Here is a 20,750-nt window from a genome sequence, read left to right as displayed (position 1 = left end):
CACATAGATTAGGAAACATGTTGTTCTTTCCTGACTTTGGAGGAGTCAACAGAGTTCTGTATTTTTGATTCATGAGCTGAATCCCTTAATTCTTACAAAGGAAAGGCTTAAGTCTCCATTCCCCACTCTCCCAAGTCTGAATCGTAAAGCTAAATGTAATTGGCATCTATTTTTGATCTTTTATAAACTGTTTGTGGAGAAAGGTTTTGCCTCTCAATGCAAAGTTATGGGCAACTGCAGTTCCCCACAACTGCCCTCCCTGCCGCCTGGATTCTTTGAATAAGGCATTGTGTGAAATTCCAACCTCATTAAATCTGCTGTTTAGTTGCGCTCTGTGCAGCCACTGCGAAATCTGCTCTGGGTCAACCCTCCTGCTTGTGAAACCATTTAAGGCAAACAAGATGCCTGAACCATGAGGTGTAACATAATACCAAAGTCAGACAGCCACATTCTTTACTACTTAAGTAAATTTCTACATTCTTTGCTGATCAAACTAAATTCTTTTTTTGTTTTTGTTTGGTAGAATCATTCAGATAAAATGTTGCCTCTTCCAAATATTTAATAGCATTGGAGAACCCGATAGTAAAAGAACAAAGAAACTTACTTCAATTCAACTATACCCTACAAAGGGATAAAAAACAGAGCTAAGATTTCCCTTGGTAAAGTACATCACTTCAATTCTAGAACAGAAACTGCCTGACGATACGGCTTGGACAAATTAAGCACAATTTTTTCTATGCTGTCCTACAGTTTCAAGAAAACAGAATCACCCTAGAATGATTTTATAGTTTTATCCTCTTCTAAAGCAACCCAAGAAGTCTCTGTGCATGTGTGTGCATGTGCCCATACATGCACGTATGTGTTCATCCATGCACATGTCAATGCATGTGTTAGAAAGGTAAATGGTAAATATGTCTACTAGAATTGAGATCGTATTCTTATTTCACATGATTTGACAGTTCTTATATGGCAGCAATCACTGTTTTTCTACCTACTTTGGTGACAGTCTCAAATCAATCAGTGACCTAGATGGGAAAGATTTTATAGCCCATTACTGCAGCCTTCAGTCATCTCACTTGTGTTGTGACCGAACTGGTTTTTAACTCCAAAAATAGATTGTTACTGAAGGTATGAGATTTCCAAACAGAGTCATTTTGGGACTGACCTGTAGATTCTTCACAAGTATTTATGATATCACTTTTGTTATTCACAATACTACAAATATGTGCACATTTTAAGTTTAAAAAGTTATATATCTGACCCATATTAGCGACATCCTAATAATTTACATGAAAGTAAATATTGATTTCTCAGAAAATATTTTTTAAAGCTCTTTAAAGTATATGGATTTTTAAAAAGCCGATTATTGGCAATGTGTGAGATGGTTTAATAGAATAACTGGAATAGTAGCTATGTACATTTTTGCTTACACATAGTATTACATAAAAGCTGTGGCAAATGAAGAAAGGAGCAAGTAAATCCAACATGTCCACACACACACCCATCTGAATAGATTATAAAATATGTCGTTATAAAAATGTCACTTGATAAGACATCATAAAATCTACAAGATGTTTTAATATGCAAAAACAAGAGAAGCAAGATAGAAAAGTTATAAAAATTAAAAGGAGATTTAATTTATGCAGATTCAGAATGAGGGAAATTTTTCTACATTTTTATTTTTAATAAGTTACTTTGCCTTCTTTATTTTTATATGGTAAAATGTCAATTTTAGGAAACTTGACAAGTTTTAAATAATAATAAAAACTAATAACTGTTACATAAAGAAAAGTTTCAAATTTAATAATCCTGAATTATATAAAGATATTCTTATGAGATCTTCCATATGATGTCTTCATGTGAATGAACTTCAGATAATCATAAAAAGGGGAAAAATAAAATATAAATGCCTTTATGAATAGATGTAAACTGCTGAAGAGACATTGTACAAAATGTTATATTTGGGGGAATATTGAATGGGATCTAGACGGCTTTGTTTTAATTATCCGATGAATTTTTTTTATCTTCAAAACAGATTTATGCATTGAGAAGTTTAAGCCATTGCATTATCTCTTTTTCTCATTTTATGAAATCTGAGGAGTATCCAGCCAATGTTTTGTTTAAAAAAATGAGAGAAGATTTGGATGGGTTTTGTTACTTTTCTCTTACAACGAAAACCAGATAGACTGATCATACACACAGAAACAATATTCAACAAATATTCATTTATTGTCCACCCATATGCAGCACTTTTCAAGGTACTAGACATAGTGACTTATTAAAACTACCACTGTCGGCCAGTAGCTCATGATGTAGTTTGAGATTTTTAAAAGCAAATCAGTAATCATCATTTAATTGAGCGAGTGAACAGAATTCCATTGGATACAATGGCTGTAAAGAAGATAAAGGACTCAACTTTACGGCAGCAGAAAAAGAAAATAACCTTTATAAACGAAATTCCTGAACAAATAAAATTCTAAACATGCAAGGAAAAGTCAGTCATATGGAGAGGTCAAGACTGGTAATTTGGGGTGAGTAAGGATGAGAAATAGGTATTGTTTCATTTTATTTTTTCCCAATTTCCAATTCACAAATATCAACTATAAAACTTTCTAATGCCTGAGGGACACGATGCAAAGATACAGTTCTAACTTCTACAACATAAAGAAAATGTCTCTATAATAAATCACAGATTGTAGGTATCTTCATAAGTCTTGTCAAACATGACCCACTGAAAATAGTTATAGATCATTTCTGGAACAGATGATATTGCAGAAAAATGGTTGTTAGATTGACAGATACATGCATATATACATACATGAAACATGGACAGACAGCTTGCGTCGCAGCTCGCAGCTCTTAAGTTTTAAGCAGTCTCTACAGAGTTCACATGAAAGCCATGGTGACCACATTGTATAAACAAAGAAAACTAATAAAGGGTTTGGCTTTAGCTTGAAGGTTCTTCTGCCATGGAGTAATTTTCCTATGATATATACTTAGCCCTTGTTATGACCTAATTATGCATAATTCTTTTGGAATAGGATCATTACAACTATGCTTATTACAAGCTCAGCAATCATTTAAAGATATTCACCAAAGACATACATGTGGCTAAGTAGGGACACAGAGTCTGCATCCAATTTGATAACCGCAGAAAAAGTCAGAATGAAAATAACTTTTGAAAATAATATTTTGGTTTATCCTAGATTGAACCAAGATTGACACAAACACTGGAGTTTTCAGATATTTAAAGAAAAACAAATAGTCGACTTTTAAGGCATGATGCCCAGAAATTATACAAGCTAATATAATACAGGGGATCATTGAAGGGAAAGTCCCAGTTTTGTCGGATCCTTGGTTCCATCAGACATACTTAAGGAGATGGAAAGGTCTCCAAGGAGCAAATAGCCTCCCCTACGTAGATCTGGAAGACTATCTGGCAGTGTAGCTCAGCAGCGAAAGAACCCTATTTTGAGAGTTTGCAACACATTTGAAAAATAATAATTTGAGGATTGTCTATTCTATCATCTTGGTTAGTAACTTGGTAGTATGATTAGGTCAATATGTTAGGCAAATAAGCTGACTGAAGGGGAAAACTATTCAACAACTACAGCCTATAGACCTATACTTAGCCATTTTATAAGTGCATGCAGTTGAACATTACTGGGACATGCCATAAAAAATCACAAGTTTAGTAATTCTGTCCATCACTAAAGATTAATGAATGAATGAACGAACAATGCTTTTATCATTTATTTTACAGACAAACCTCTCATATACAAGTGTCTAAACTGTCACCCAGTAATATCAAATTCTATCAATGCTAAGCCACTGCACTTGAAAAAAGAAAAAAATATATATATATATGTTTTATCTGTGTGCACTTACTATTTTCAAGTTTTCTGTTTCCATTTCTGATTTAATTCTGACAGATGTTGTCACGAATGGTAAAGGTTAACATTAACCACTAAAGATTATGGCTAAGACTAAAGACACCATAATATTTGAGAAATCTAAGCACTTTATTCCCTTGACCCAGGAATGCATATATATAAATATGTCATAAAAGAAAAATAAATGTGTGTTATACTTGAGAGTGAAACTGGGCACTAGGATAATTGTCTACATTATTAGATTCAAAAAGTTTTTGCATCAAATCCACAGCTTAGCAGTGTTATTATTTTTTTTTTTGGTCAGAGGACTCTTCTTTTCAGCAAAAAAAAATAACATACATGTAAAATAGATATTTTATTGGATGTTTATTTTGCATGTTTAAATTACAATGGTTTCATTTCCTAAGTTAATCAATGAAACTTTCAGTTACAGATATAAGACAGGCTTTTGAATTTATGTCCGTTCCTTCTGAGAACTCACTAAAATGATCAGAAAGAAAATTTTCTAAATGTTTCCAAAACTGGGGAGGAGATGCTAAGTACAAAATTTGAAAATAGAGAATGTCAAGCAAAAAAATGTATATATATATATACATATATATATATATAATTGATTTATTAGTATATATATATATAATTGATTTATTAATAGCATGACAGCACTATTAACACTGGAGAAATCAAGAGTAACTCAGTTTGAGCCATGAAACCTTCAAAATCCTCAGAATGTAAGAATATAGTTGAGACTCAGAGTGTGATTGAAAGACTGTAGAAAGAGTTTTGTGTATTGGTTTGCTAGAGCAGTTGTCACAAAATACCACAAACTGGGTGATTAAAACAAGGAGAGTTCATTGCATCATCGTGTGGAAGCTACAAGTCTGAGACCAAAGTGGAAGCAGGAAAATCCTTCTGTTGTCCACGAGGGAGAATCTATTCCATTCCTTTCTCCTAGCTTCTGGTGATTTGCTGGCAATCCTGTGTTCCCTTGTTTGGATACGTATCACCCCTATCTCCGACTTGGCATTTACATGACATCCTCCCTGTGTGCATGTCTGTCTCCAAATTTCTCCTTTTTATAAGGTCACCAATTATATTGGAGTAGGAGCCCACCCTAGTGAAGTCGTTTTAACTTGACCATCTCTGTGAAGACCGTATCTCCAAATAGGATCATATTATGAGGTACTGGGGGTTTAGATTTCAACGTATGAATTTTTGTGAACAAATTCAATCCATACCATTGTGGATTCCATATTTCCTCCTTTCCCCCATGCAACTGGAATATTGTCTCTCCCACCTCAGTAGAAGAGAAAAGTATTATACTCTGGATAATGTAACAATTTAGCAATCTAGTAAACTGCTGATTAGCTATACTTTGAGGCTGCATGCAGCAGTGTTAATTCTATGAGATTTTACCTCACCAGGTAACTTATTTATAGAAACTTTCTTTTTTTGAGTGGGAGGTGATATAATATCCATAAAACCTGACTCAGACATGTAAATTGTGATGATACCTTCCATTATAATCTTGGAATAATTTTCAATGAGTGATAGCTTAAGAAATTTTATTAATCAGCACTACAAGTTAATGTTTTGATTGATGCAAATTATTAAAATTTGACATGCAACACATCTGTGCACCAATTATATGTTATTTCAGCCTTTAGGGGAGTTAAAAATAAATATCCAAAGTGAAATTCAAAGAAAATCACTAAAACAGCATCTCAGTAAAACCATAGGAATCGACAGGAATTTGAAAACCCCTAATTTACATAAATTAGAGCCATTTGTTTGTTTCAACGGAGATTCCTCATTGATGCCTAAGAAATATTGCACAAAAGCTTTTTTGGTTTACACCTATTTGAGAACCTTATAAAACCTATGGTCCATATCTCTAGGAAAATACAATTATGCCTTCTATCCACAGACACTCAGTTTTTGGCATGCAGTGTTTTGTTTTGTTTTGCTTTATTTTTTTTTAATTTTTGTTACTTATTTTGAGAGAGAGAAAGAGAGAGAGAGAGAGAGAGAGAGAGAGAATGGGGGAGGGCAAAGAAAGAGGGAGAGAAAATCTCAAGCAGGCTCAGCGCTGTCACTGCAGAGCCCAATGTGCGACTTGATCTTATGAACCAAACCGTGAGGTCATGACCTGAGCTGAAACCAAGAGTCAGACACTTAACCCACTGAGACACACAGGCGCCCCTGGCATACAGTTTTCATTAAACTGGGGACAGAAATGATGGAGTTCCCTAAAGTTTATGAAGGTAGAGCTGATTTTGAAGCAACATTCTGTCACTTAAAACTCTCTGATAGCTTAGACTTTAGATTTCAGTTTTCTGTATCTATAAAATTACAAAGATAATTGTGCCTAAAGGTAATTGGACCTACATTAAAAGGTTTTTTGTGATAATTAAATGATGCAATATATGCAACATTTTGGAAACATAATTTTTTCTGTCTCTATATTTCTTTCTTGTGTACCCAGAATTTGGGGTTCTTATATTCTTAACATTGTAATCAACTCACCATTTGCTTCGGTTCTGTTTTATTACTCATTATTTGATTTCGCCTTCAGATTGAGAATTTATGCAAGTACTTCTGGTGATGCTACATCCTATATATGAAGGTGAATCCAAATGTAAAAATAATTAAAATAATAAGATCTTATCCTTTAATATCTGTGGCAATCAAACTTTGCACCTAAAATGCACCTCTAATGCATGTAAAATCCTAAAAGGAGGATTTTCCGGAAAGCATTAGTAAATGAAGATTTCAGTTCCAAAAATGTAGGGTAAGAACATGTAACCTGGGTGAAAATCCCTAGTACTCCCTTTGGAAACATTGTTTTCTGTTTCTCTTATGTTTGAATCACTTCTATAGCATTCTTATCAGGAGTTCGCTATCTTTTCCATTTAGTCATATAGAAAATTCTTTCCTGAATCAGACCGTCCCATATAATTACAAATCTGAGCAAATTCACCAAGGCAGAGATTTTGGGTGTGAGGCAGTTTAGCATAACAGAAAAGCCTGGACATTAGAATAGGGGACATTTGGGGCGCCTGGGTGGCGCAGTCGGTTAAGCGTCCGACTTCAGCCAGGTCACGATCTCGCGGTCCGTGAGTTCGAGCCCCGCGTCAGGCTCTGGGCTGAAGGCTCAGAGCCTGGAGCCTGTTTCCGATTCTGTGTCTCCTTCTCTCTCTGCCCCTCCCCCGTTCATGCTCTGTCTCTCTCTGTCCCAAAAATAAATAAACGTTGAAAAAAAAAATTAAAAAAAAAGAATAGGGGACATTTAATATCAAAATATTAACAATTAATCCAAAGGTTATTTATGAAGATTGATTGAGATGGTGAGAAACTTCACATAGTTTCCTTCCATTGAACTTATATATCCATTCAAGTCATTCAAAAATGTAACTCAGCTTTTAGATCTATAGGAATTACTATGATAAATATAGTTAATACTCCCTTCAACATTTCTTATCAGATAACCCCAATACATCTTACTAGGTATGTCATCGTCAATTCTTTCTTTGACATTCCTCAAATTGTAGAATATCCCACCTTTTGGAACATAGATAAACTCTCCTTAATATGGTCATGTTTATCAATGTGTTTCTTACACAGTAGGTACTGGACTAAAAAGAAATATTGCAAATGAGCACTCATCAGTGCGAATCTAGAAAATAAATTCTTATTAATACAGCTTATTTGGAACTTTTTAGGTGGCAAAATCCTACTTTTTATTTCCATTGAATTTAATGTCAGCTAGAAACTGTTAGGCCTTCTCAGAAACCTTCCAATCAATCATATTCAGGGAAATCAATACATATTTGCATAAATACCTCTAAGAAACATTGGTAGAATTTTATGATAGGTGTTTTCTTTTAAGACTAATAAATTTGCACTCATCTGATCCTCTCTTATTCTTGAAGGAACAGCATGCTTTTATAAGGTAGCTCCCAAGTTGTAGATAGCCCCATCTGTTTTTGTGAAGTACAGTGAAGCTGAATTATTTTGTAGGAAATACCAACAAATCAATGCAAATGCTTTTTATTTAAGGTTGTTGTAAACCTCAACAGAACTATTGTCCTGAAAAACTTCATTCAGTATCTCCTAACATTCATTTTCTATGCTAAAGCTTGGGAATAGATGCTTGTGTACAAATGACTTTTGACAGAAATGAATGCAAATTTAAGCCAACAGATTAAGTGAGATTATATTACAAATTATAATATACTGTATAGTACAGTCCTTTTTACAACAAAAATAATAAAATATAAATATTTTGGGGTAAAATCATACAAATCTCAAAGAATAAAACACTTGCATTACTATATCAGAAACACTGAAGTTCAACCAAAATTTGGATAATCTTTTGCAAATTCAATTATAACCTTGTCACGACATATGTGCATTTTGGTGTCATTTCACATGCATATTCAAGAAAACCTAGCAAGCTTATTCATGCCCCTGAGTCCGGAGAGGAATTATATTACATGGGTGAGAGTAGGTTTTGCTTTTCTTCCTAACAGTTACAAAAAAAATGCATGAGAGAACATGAAAACTTTCTTAAATTTGGGATTTGTTACCATCCAGTTAGAATCTAGAAGAACTATATTTGACATATATACAGTAAAAGCTTGGATTGTGAATAACTTGTTCTGTGTGTGTTCTGCAAGATGAGCAACATTTCTAATAAATTTTAACTTGGTAAATGAGTGATGTCTTGCAACATGAATAGTACGTGCCGCCAAATGTCACATGATCACAACTGAGCCAATGGTTCTGCTCTCGCTGTGGGATTATGGGTGATCGTCTCCCAGGCGCAGATGCTCAGTGTGTATGTAGGCCATGGCGTATGGCAGAAATCAGTGATTTTTCAGAACATTGGAAGGTGCCCATAACCGGCACTAGAGTGTATTGTTTATCATATTCAAAGCACCGATGGACATTTCTTTTGCCTTTCCGTACAAAAGTAAGCTTAGGAATGCTCTGCTTCATTCTAGGTCAGGTTGCCTGCAGATATAGACCCTTTCCTCTGCTGCCGTATTGCTGGTTACATTGGATACAGTATATGACAAGAGTTTATTAGTACTGTAGTCAACATCTGTGTGAGCATATACAATGGCCCCCATGCAGACAAAGATTCCATTGAGCCAATAGATAACACTTATTCCATTAGTAATAGTGAAAGTTGTCCTACACAATAACCCTTCTCTCTCTTGTCTCCCTCATTAGCCACAAAGGTTTTCAAAGGTAAGTGTAGGTTCGTTTATTTTTCTTTATATTTTGTATTTGCTTTCTTATTTTGTATTATATTTCAGTACTGTAACCATTTTTACATGAATATTTTTGGGTTGTGGAATGAATCATCTGAGTTTCCATTATTTCTTATGTGGAAATTCGCTTTGATACACAAGTGCTTTGGATTACAAGCATGTTTCCAGAACAAATTATGCTCACATATCAAGGTTTTACTCTGTAAATGTTTCTCACCCCGATTTCTCTTAAAAGGGAACAACTCTATCAATGTCTACAGGCATCTTCAAATGACATTGACTCTGATTGTTTTGAGTTGAATTGTGTCTCCCCAGAAAAGATAGGTTGAAGTCCTAACCCCCGGTACCTCAAAATGTGATATTATTTTGAAAGCGGTTTTATACAGCGCTAAACAAGTGAAAATAAGTTCATTAGTGTGAGCCCTAATCCAATGTAACTGGTGTCCCTATGAAAAAGGAAAAGTTTGGATACAGAGACAGACATGAGAAGCCATGAGAAGACACACAGGGAGAATTCCCTTCGAAGACAAAACAACTGTAAACCAAGAAATGTTCAGGACTGCCCATGACCGCCAGAAGCCAGAAGGAAGCAAACAAAATTCTACCCAGATTCTCAGAGGAATCATGGTTCTGCCCTATAGATTGCTGACTCCTCTAGCCTTCAGTACTGCAAAGTAATATATTTCTGTCATTTTAAGCCACTTAATTTTCAGTACTGTGTTGCAGCAGCCATAGGAAACTAGTACACCTATATTATAAAATAACATTTAGCAATGAATAAAATTATAGAACACCTTTCAGCTACAAAAGTGAATCATATAATCATATAATGAATTCAATCAATAAGAGAAACATAAATTAACTACTGAAAAAAAATACATTGATAATTAATTGCAGTGCATGGTATAAAACAAACAGATTGCTTAAACCATAATTTTTTTATGTAATAGGAAGGTACTAATGAATATAGATCATCTGAGACTATTTTTAATAAAAAAATATTTTATCTAATCCATAATACATATCCATATGTCATTAAACCTATCCATTTTCTTTGGTAGAGTAAATATCTTTTCACTGAAAACTGGAAACTGAATTAAAATGAGCTAGTTCTCTTTCGAAGATAAAGCCCCAATATTAGGTTTAAGGAGGATGTTTGTTGCTATGGTTTGTCCTGTTCAATTTTTCTGAATTAAAGATTCTTAATGTATGCTATGTTAAAAGGGTCTATGGATCAGGATAGAAAAATAGAAAGCCCCCTTTTAAGAGTTCCTAAAATAATATCAGATAATATCAGACTCCCTATGTTTTTGTAGAAAACTGTTTGCAGGCGTATAATACTTCCCAACTATTCTGCACTCTTTAGGATGACCCTGAAGCTGTGGTGAAAGCTACCTATTTACGTTTTCTGAGATACGGGCACTTTTTAATCCTTCATTTTAAAATAGGGCCATTTAAATCTTAGGACTGTATGGTTTATTATTCGTACTTCTATTGACCAGCAATCAATGACACCTGTGCATTGGATCAACGTTTCATTACAATCATTAGCAGAGAAGGTTAAGAGGAAGCGGGGGGGGGGGGGGGGGGGGGGGGGGGGGGCGCGCGGGGGAGGCCTTGCAGGCTAAGTTGTATCCATTCTGGTTTGCCAGGCACACATACACTCGCACACATGAATACAACGGCAATAAGAGACTGGTGTTAATTTAAGGTTCACTGTTCATATTTAAAAAAAAAATTCAATGTTTATTATTTATCATTGAAAGAGAGAAAGAGAGAGAAAGGGAGATCAGGGGAGGGTTAGAGAGAGAGGGAGACACAGAATCCGAAGCAGGCTCCAGGCTCTGAGCTGTCAGCACAGAGCCCAACGTGGGGTTCGAACTCACCAACCAGGAGACCATGACCTGAGACGAAGTTAGATGTTTAACTGACCGAGCTCCCCAGGCGCCCCTCATTGTTCATTCTTCATTGAAGATTGTTTAGTGTTGAAGCTCAATTTATTACCGAACCATTCTTCATTTCAATATAACATCCACTTGCATAGACATACGCTGCGTGTTTTTATGCTTCCCCAAAGTTTTCATAATAGAAAAACACAACTTTCTAACTGCGCGAGAAAGAAAATGATGATAATAGTTAACATTTTCCCAGCCTTTATTACATGTCAGGCACTGTTCTAAGCGCCTCACACGTATTCAATCAATTAATCCTCAAAATAAGCCTGAAAGCATCCCAAATACAGAGCAGAAAACCGGCCATCTGATCGCTCATTGGCGTGCTGCTTTACCTAAGCCTACTTCACAATCATCGATGTGCCGCTGACCGAGCAACTCAACAAAAACACAGACTCATAGAAAATTTGTAATTCCTTATCTGTAAGGAAATCTGCAGCTGGAGATATTTTCTACCATTTCCAAAGAAATGCTGCATCAGTGTAGAAATGAAATGAATGTCTCCATACCATCAAAACCACTGTGTTGCTTTCTACAAAAATGGTGAAAATAAACGCGTGGTGAGTTGGTGCCTGAATATCTGGCTTTTGACTGGCTCTCAGACTTTCTAGTTCCATGTGGGCCTAAGGGAGAAGTCACAGCACCTTGGATGGACCTCTGTTTTCCTACTTCACAAATTCCGAGAAAGGTTAAAATGCCTTTGATTTCAAAAATGCAATAAATTCACTAGTTTGATGTCGATTGTGTGCGAACTGTGAGAGATGCCTCAAATACAAAGAAAAATGAGATATTTTCATGGTGTTCATATTCTAGTTTTCAAATCAATATCGTAAGTGCTATGATAGAGTAAGTTCAGGCGACTCTGAAAGCAAAAGGAGAACATTTAACACAGACTAGGTGAATTATGATAGTCTTTTCTGAAGGAGATACCAATTTGAGCCTTGCAATTACTTAGGGCTTGCCTATGTTACAGATAGAAAAATATTTCAGACAGAGGAATCATTTCTATGGTAACGTATGGAGGAAAGAGATAGCTGGGTTTATTTGAAAGGAGCATGTAATTGCGTGTGGTTTACAAATAGAGAATAACAAACAGAGAATAGAGAATAACAGAGAAAATAGAGCTTGAGGAAATTAGTAAAAATGAGATCAGAAAACCCTTGATATGCCATATTAAATAATTTTGCACGCAAATGAATATTTCCCAATATGTATTTTCTAGAAGTAACCTTGAGAAATGGTACATAATGCACTACATTTTTAGAGCGGAAATGCAAATTAGTATATTAATGGTTTACAAAACTCTAGAACATATTGAATTTTAACAAACTTACCGAAAGTAATTTTCAAATGTATTTGACCTACGTTTAAAAAAATATTATGCATAGAAAAATTTTTGCAAATAGAAAATGTATACAGCTTGATGAAGTGTGTAACTCAATAAAGGTAAGAGAAAGAGAGAGAGAGAGAGAGAGACCAATGACATCTTAGCACCTCCCCTGCTGCCCCCTCCTACTGAGTAGCCTAGTCTACACCCAAAAGGTTCCCTTATTCTGATTTCAAATTTCATATTAGTCTTTTTTTATAAATTTATATAAATAAAATGTTGCAATCAATTTGTTTATGGCCAATTTGATTTGACTCAAAAATATTTGTCATTTTATGTATGCTGTTGTGGATAGACAGTTAATTCATTTTCATTACTGTATAGTACTTACTGGATGAAACTACCCCAGTTTATCCATTCAAATCCTGCTGCCAGCTTGGGGCTATTAAAATAATTCTACTATTAATATTTTTGCAAACATGTCTTGCTGCACATATGTACACATTTCTGTTGTGCATAAACTGTACAAATTGCTGCATCAAATGATAAGAAATGTCCAACATTCATAGATACCAGCTGAACTACTTTTCCTAGCAGTTTTTCAATTTGTACTCCCACCAGGAATATTTTCGAGTTGATTATTTCTGCACATTCCTGCCAACAAATGATATTGTCAGCCTCTTTAATTTAAACCATTCTTGTGGTTGCTTTGTGGTGTCTCAAAGTATTTAATTTGCATTTCCCCTGGCTAACAAGGAGGTTGGGCATGATTTCATATCATTTGGTTGTTTGGATATTTTCCTTGGAAGTTGTCTCTATCTTTCGTCCATTTTATTATTGGGTTGACGATTTGTTGATTTCTCCACCATTCTTATTGATTTGTAGGAGTCTTTTAAATGTTTTGAAAACTTGCACTTTGTCAAGTTACAAATATTATTGCTTATTATTATTACTTAGCATCATACTCTATGTTATCTTTTTATGACTAGAAATCTCCATGTTAATAGAGGGTAAAGTAGGGGTCAAGATATTTTTAATGGGTATATCCAATTAATGCAGGATGATTTTATTGAAAAGATTATTTTCTTTTTCTGTGCAGTACAATTTTGTTGTAAATAAACTGCCCATATATGCATTAGTTTTTCTATATTTTATTAGTCTATTTTTCCATCTCTATGCCAATACTGAACTATTTTAATCTCTATATTAATAACTAAATGCCAGGTATATTAAATTTGCATTTATTTACAAAGCTGAGAAAGTTAAGGTGAAGGTAGTTTCAAAATTGATGAAAAAATTAGGCACAAACTCATTTTGTTTCCTAAAGGAAACTACAGTTACATTTTAGAGAGCTATTTGAATGGACATAATCATCTAGGTTAAACTACAAAAAGTAGTTTAACCCTCTAATAGGCCAGAACATCAAAGTTCTGTCACAAATGTAAATTTGAGTTACACAAAGCAACACATTTTCTATGTGAATGCCTCAGTGAGGTGCCATTTTGAGATAAGACTGCAGGCAAAGAGCTCTAAAATAACTTTTGATAGCTATAAAAATAAGTCTTTCCACTCTGTTCCTTTTCAAGATCAGGTTGGTTATGTGTAGACCTTCGTATTAATACACACACACACACACACACACACACACACACCTTACACACAAAATCTTATTGGAACCTGATTAAGACTGTAGTTAAGGGGCGCCTAAGTGGCTCCATCAGGTAAACATCTGACTTTGGGTCAAATCATGATTTCATGGTTTGCGGGGCTTCCCACGTCGGGCTCTGTGCTGACAGCTCAGAGCCTGGAGCCTCCTTGGGAGAGCCTCCTCTCTCTCCACCCTCCCCCACTCATGGTCTCTCTCTCTCTCTCTCTCTCTCTCTCTCAAAAATAAATAAACTTAACAAAAAGACTGTAAATATAAAGAATATTTTGAGAAAAATTGACATCTTTACATTATCAGGTTGTTAAATCATAAATAGAGCATATCACTTCACATTTTTCTATCAATAACATTTTGCAGGTTTATTTGTAGAGGCCTTGCACATGTTTTCTTAGATTTATAATATGTATTTGACTTACTTGATACCATTTTAAATTAAATACTTTAAATATTTTAAAATATCTACTTCTATTAACTTTTTTTGCTCCTATATAGAGCCATAACTGCTTTTGTATATTGACCTTGTAGCCTGTGATTTTGCTGAATACATTAACTTATTTTAATAACGTATGTATTGTTTTTTTAATTCTTTACATCAGAATCTTATAATCTGTGAATAAGATTTTTATGTATTACTTTAATCTTTATACATTTTTTGTTTCTATTGCCTTAAACAACATTCATAAAATATTTCTTCCTATGCCTTAGTGTTACTCTTAGTGTTTTACATTGCATGGGTTTGGAATACATTTTTTGTTTCTTATTTTTTTTGTTTCATATTTTGTTTCTTATACATTTTTTGTTTCTATTGCCTTAAACAACTTTCATAAAATATTTCTTCCTATGCCTTAGTGTCACTCTTAGTGTTTTACATTGCATGGGTTTGGAAAAATGTAAAATAATATATACATCCATCACTGTGGTATCATACAGGGTATTTCCACTGCCCTAAAAATCCTCTCTGCTTCATTTATTCATCTTTCTTCCCACTCCTCAACCCCTGACAACTTATGGTTTTCCATAAGTTTTGCCTTTTCCAGAATGTCATATAGTTGGAATCATATGGCATGTAACCATTTCATAGCTTGCTAGTTTTTTCGTGCTGAATAAATTCCATCGTCTGGATGCACCTCACACTATTTAGCTATTCTTTAAATATCTGTAACTATTTGCAACAATATATTTTGGTTATTTATTAAATATTTTATATTGATACATATATTTGAAATAGCATTATTTTTTGACTTATGTAGCCTAAAAACTAATAACAATAATTATATATATATATATATATATTTAAATGGAAATCAATTCTAGTAGGAAAATCTGAATATAATCTTAAATTCTTATCACTCAAGACCAAAGTTCTGCTATCCTAAATACTCTCATTCACTAAAATGAGAAATACCTGAAATTGGATAATGAGTTAAAACTTAAAAAGACCAAAAAATAACTGAGGAATTATATCTATCCCTTTTAGCAATCACATTTTTTTTGCTTATCAGCTAATGCATTCAGTTAGTGTATCATTCTCTTTGTGTTAAGTAATTAGCAGGTCACAGAAGACAGGAAAAAAAATGTTTAACAGAATTGCCTACTTCTTTTTAGTACCCTTGAGATCATCATCTCCCTATGACCTCAGTGTTTTCGCAACAATTTAGAGAGTCTTTATTTATACTAAAACATATGAAAGATGCATGCTAATTTTAAAGCTTAGAAATAGGACAGAAATTGAAGATGCCTTTTTCTAATGGCTGAAAAGTGCATAAAATTAATTTGACTGATATGAATGAGCTCTAATAACACTTTATAAATTTGTGTGACTAATGCTTCTAAATAATAATATTAATAACTTTACTCTTGTCTACAACTAACTGATCCCACTTACCAAATCTGGTATTTTCCTTAGCAAAATATATGTGGCCCATTTGTGGCAGGTATGTAGGCTTGGTAGCATAGGACTAAAGACATTTAAGGAAAATTCCATATCCTCAAGGGACTATGATAATGATTATCGTATAGGTTTTTAGGAAAAGAGGTGGATAAAAGGGAAACCTGTAGATCCTAACACATTTAAAGAGTGTCAAAAAAGGACACTCTTTTTTTCAAGTGAAAAAAGGAACAGCTAAACTACTAAACCTAGGGATACTTTTTGCATAATATAAAGAAATGCGTGTCAGAGTTTTAGATTAAATACATAAGTATAGGATCTAACATTTTTCTATGCCACAACAGATTACCAAAGGCACATTCTGAGGGTATTCGCTCTACATAAATGTTCTTGGTGACTTTCCCTCGATGCCACAGCCCTTAGCAAGTTACCCTGCATAGAATTTACAACCTGCCAACTCTCCCCTCTTACAACTTATCATTGACTATTTTTTTTGCCTCATCTTGGGCTACACACAAACTGTGTTTGTTCAAAAAGTCCCTCAAACTCAGGAAAGAGATTGTCATAGGTCATGGTTCACACACCTAGAAGGACCCAGAAGATCTGCTAGTCCCGCCACCTTGAACTATGAATTGGCATTCACTGTCCAGTGCTGGGGGGATGCCACCGAATAGCTTGTCTAGCATGCGATGCCCTCATTTTACCTCATTTGCAATCAAACACACAAGAATGATTCAATTTTGTTGAGTGATTTTTTTTAAGATAAGTTAAAGTTGTTTTAAAAATGACAAATTTATTTTGCATGAGACTATTCAAAGCGATTCACAGTGGTCCCCATTTTACCATCCCAGCCTTTTCATTCTCCCCAAGGAGACAGAATTCTTAGGCTACTTTGGCCTCTCAACACCTTCTAAATATCACGTATTGTATTTTTATGTTTATACAACTTTAAATGTACTTGCTCACTGCCTAAGATGATCATCCTCACCCTCACTTCTCTTTAAATAAAGCCAACACAGGGGCGCCTGGGTGGCGCAGTCGGTTAAGCGTCCGACTTCAGCTCAGGTCACGATCTCGCGGTCCGTGAGTTCGAGCCCCGCGTCGGGCTCTGGGCTGATGGCTCAGAGCCTGGAGCCTGTTTCCGATTCTGTGTCTCCCTCTCTCTGCCCCTCCCCTGTTCATGCTCTGTCTCTCTCTGTCCCAAAAATAAAAAATAAAAAATAAAGCCAACACAAATATCTCTAGAGCTACCATCTTTGATTCATTTTTTCCAGCTTACTTAACAGAACTTATCCCATTTATATCTGCATTTCTATGGCACTTTGTATTCTGTCTTTGAAGTGATGCTGTGACACTAACTGCTGGCCCCAAAATCTGACGCCCTGAGTTGGAATCATGACTCCATCATTGATGAGCTGTGCAACCTTGAACAAACTCCTCAAAATCTCCATATCCCAATTTCCTTTTCCTTAAAATGGTCTTAACAATATGTTACAGATTGTTTTAAGCATTATATAGGTGAACATATGCATAAAACTTAAAATTGTGTTTGGCTCATGCTCAATGATTTTACATATTGTTTTAGTTATTTTTAAATATGCTTGACTCTCTTTTCTAATAACTTCTGGAGAGAAGGAATACTTTTACCATCTTTTTTATCATTGATTGTTATTGCCTAAATTATAGAAAAACCTCAGTCAAGGGTGATTTCAGTTGTTCTGCTTATCAGTCTGTATACTGTTGGACAACAGAAGCCTCTTTACATATTCAAAGTACAAGACAATTTAATGTTGTTAATCTTTATAAATCCAGTGGGATGCCTGGAGGAACTGAAGTTGGGGCAGAGTTCACTCAGGTTTCAAATCTACCATTGTAGATACGTGCCATATAGTTAGGGACTTCCTGCTGCTGCCCAGATCAGAACCTTCCAGGAATTTGCAACCGACAGTCACAGCTAACATACAGAATTAATGTGGGAAGCTCTCACAGGAATGCCATGGAAGTATATCCATCTACCCACTTCTTCTGTGTTCCAACATGTAGGAATGAATTGCAGAAAAGATCATAGGAGCGTTTTGGTGAATACTAATTGTGTATATCTATTATTTTTAATTACAGGAATTTGTCTCTTTAGTACATCAAAAATGTTTGAATACCAATAATTTAATACATTTTTATTTAATCATATATATGGTAGATAAATAGGTAAATGTTATATAATTATTAGTTATAGCTATTATTAATTATTAGTTATAACTATTATTAATTATTAGTTATAACTGTTAGATCTTTTTGCTTCACTACCACCAGAATGGCCACAATCATCATCAAATAAACTTGAGACTAGCCTTGGCCATTTTTAAGTCCTATGAGAACACAACTTCTAAAATTGATGGATAAGTGCCAGAAGGAGATCAGGGTTATAGGTAATGTGACAACATCTTGAAGCCACTTTGTTTTCATATTCTCCTCCCTGCATCCTTAATTATTTTTAGTGGAATCTTCACCCTAGATTGTTGACTGCAGCATTCAGTGTCCATCCCCATGTCCCACCATGGAATCACTAGAAATGACAATCTGCAAGTTCTACCTTTACACAATTTTCAGGTCTCTAGTTTGTCTGAACTTGGAGCTCACTTCAGATAATTGTGCATATTTGCTTTGGATCTACAGACTAGTACATCCAGACTATCTATGTAACATATGCAGTTAATAGTTCTTCCAACTTCCCCTCCCATTGGAGGGGAAAAAATAATAAAAAAATAAATACATTTTTATGTAATAAATGTAATAAAAAAATAAAAACATTAAAAAATTTTTAAAGAACATTTAAACATAATAATAAAACAATACATTTCTAGGTTATTGACATGTGCTTATGCTGGGTTCCTGATTTTTATCTCACACCCATGTACTTGTCAGTGTAATAATGCCAAAAGCTATTATTAGTATGAAAGGATTTACACTTCTCTTTGTTATAGTAATTTGAGTTATGAGTCAAGAGGAGAATTAGAAGCATATCAGAAAGTCTAGACTAATTCATATCAAAGGGCAAAAGGAGTCCTATAAAAATAAACACAGAAGAAGGGAAAGAGGCCAATGCAGGTAGCATAGTTTAAGGATAAAGAAGGAGCACAAAGACCAAATGTCAAGGACAGAAGCCATGCGATGCCATGTAAGACTGAGAAGTAGCATATCTAGAGAAGTTGTCGTACAGAAGTTATATGTATCGTGACATGGAATCCCATGTCGCAATTCCAGAAATTACAATAAATATTTTAATGGATTTCATTTATTTTTTTAACGTTAGGCTTCATATGTTAGGCTTCATATGAAGATGAAGTGTTGCTGAGACAGAATGTAACACGGCTCAGTTCTACAAAGTTTACGTTAGAGTTTTGACTGCCATACCTTTAATATTGTCCATCAGGACAGTAAATCTGCTTCTTTTATTTTTCTTAGATCCTCATTGCTCTGGGCCTGGTTTGCTGCCTGTCATTCCTCAGGAGTTCCCTGGTCTACGGAGCCCAAGCTGTGCCATTTATATCAGTAAGTGGCTATTCACCCTGCAATTATAAAAGTTTTTTTCATGAATATATTATGTAGTATGTTGATCAATATAGGCATTTGAGCATCTTCTCACCTTCAAGTAACCATTACTCTGTATATGATACTATATTAATTATGATAATCATACAGCTGTTTCTCTATATCTGTTCATCTGTTATCTACCATCTATCTATCATCTATCATTTATCATCTATTATCCATCAAATGAGAGTTTATTTAAGATCTACTTAGATCTATACAAAAATACAAGTTATGTTTCTCAAACCCTAAGAATAGACTGAGTCTGTGGCTGAAAGAAAGTTCAATCATGATTTCTATAACCCAGTATGCTTTCATGAACCAAGACAGAACTTCTCAAAGTCTCTGAACCATTATTCAGCATCATAGTAAAAAAGCATAATCTTGACGTTATTCTTACCAGGATACATGTTTCAGATATATCTCCAAGAGAAAATAACTTTAATTAAGCACATTTTCTATAACCATAAAGGTTTATTTCATGGAAATAAAGGAAAAACATTCAGAAGCTATTTAGAAAAAAAGCATCTCCTTTCACAGACTTGAAAGGGACCAAAATCACCTTCTCATTATGAATTTTTAGAACCTGAGGCTTAAAAGTTTGCATTGACTTTCCAAGATCATGAATTATATTTGGAGGTTAGAAGTCAGATCATGTAAACCCCTATTCAGTGACCTTTTCACTACACAATATTTGGTAGAAGTTGGTGGTATATGTTAAGTCAAAAATATCAAAATATGAAAAATATTTGTATTTTCTGCCCTAAATTATATAGTCTAATATCTATATTCTCTATTTTTTAGGTATAAACTTATGTTTTATTTGATGGTTTTTGAAGAAGCGTTACTAAAACAGCAATCAAAATGATTAATCTCATCGCTATTGTTAGAACAGGTTTAGTTTATTTAATTCTATTTGTGTATGACTTTGAAAGCTTACTCTAAAAGAACATTTGGGGAGCCTGGGTGGCTCAGATGGTTAAACATCTGACTTTAGCTTAGGTCATGATCTTGTGGTCCAGTCTGTGGGTTCGAGCCCCATATCAGTCTCTGTTGCTAACAGCTCTCTCTCTCTCTCTCTCTCTCAAAAATAGAGAAAAACAGGGGCGCCTGGGTGGCTCAGTAGGTTAAGGGGCCGACTTCAGCTCAGGTCAAGATCT

The sequence above is a fragment of the Prionailurus viverrinus genome, chromosome B2 (genome assembly GCF_022837055.1).
Source record: "Prionailurus viverrinus isolate Anna chromosome B2, UM_Priviv_1.0, whole genome shotgun sequence".
Lineage (NCBI taxonomy): Eukaryota > Metazoa > Chordata > Mammalia > Carnivora > Felidae > Prionailurus > Prionailurus viverrinus.
Note: the sequence above shows the minus strand (reverse complement) of the source record.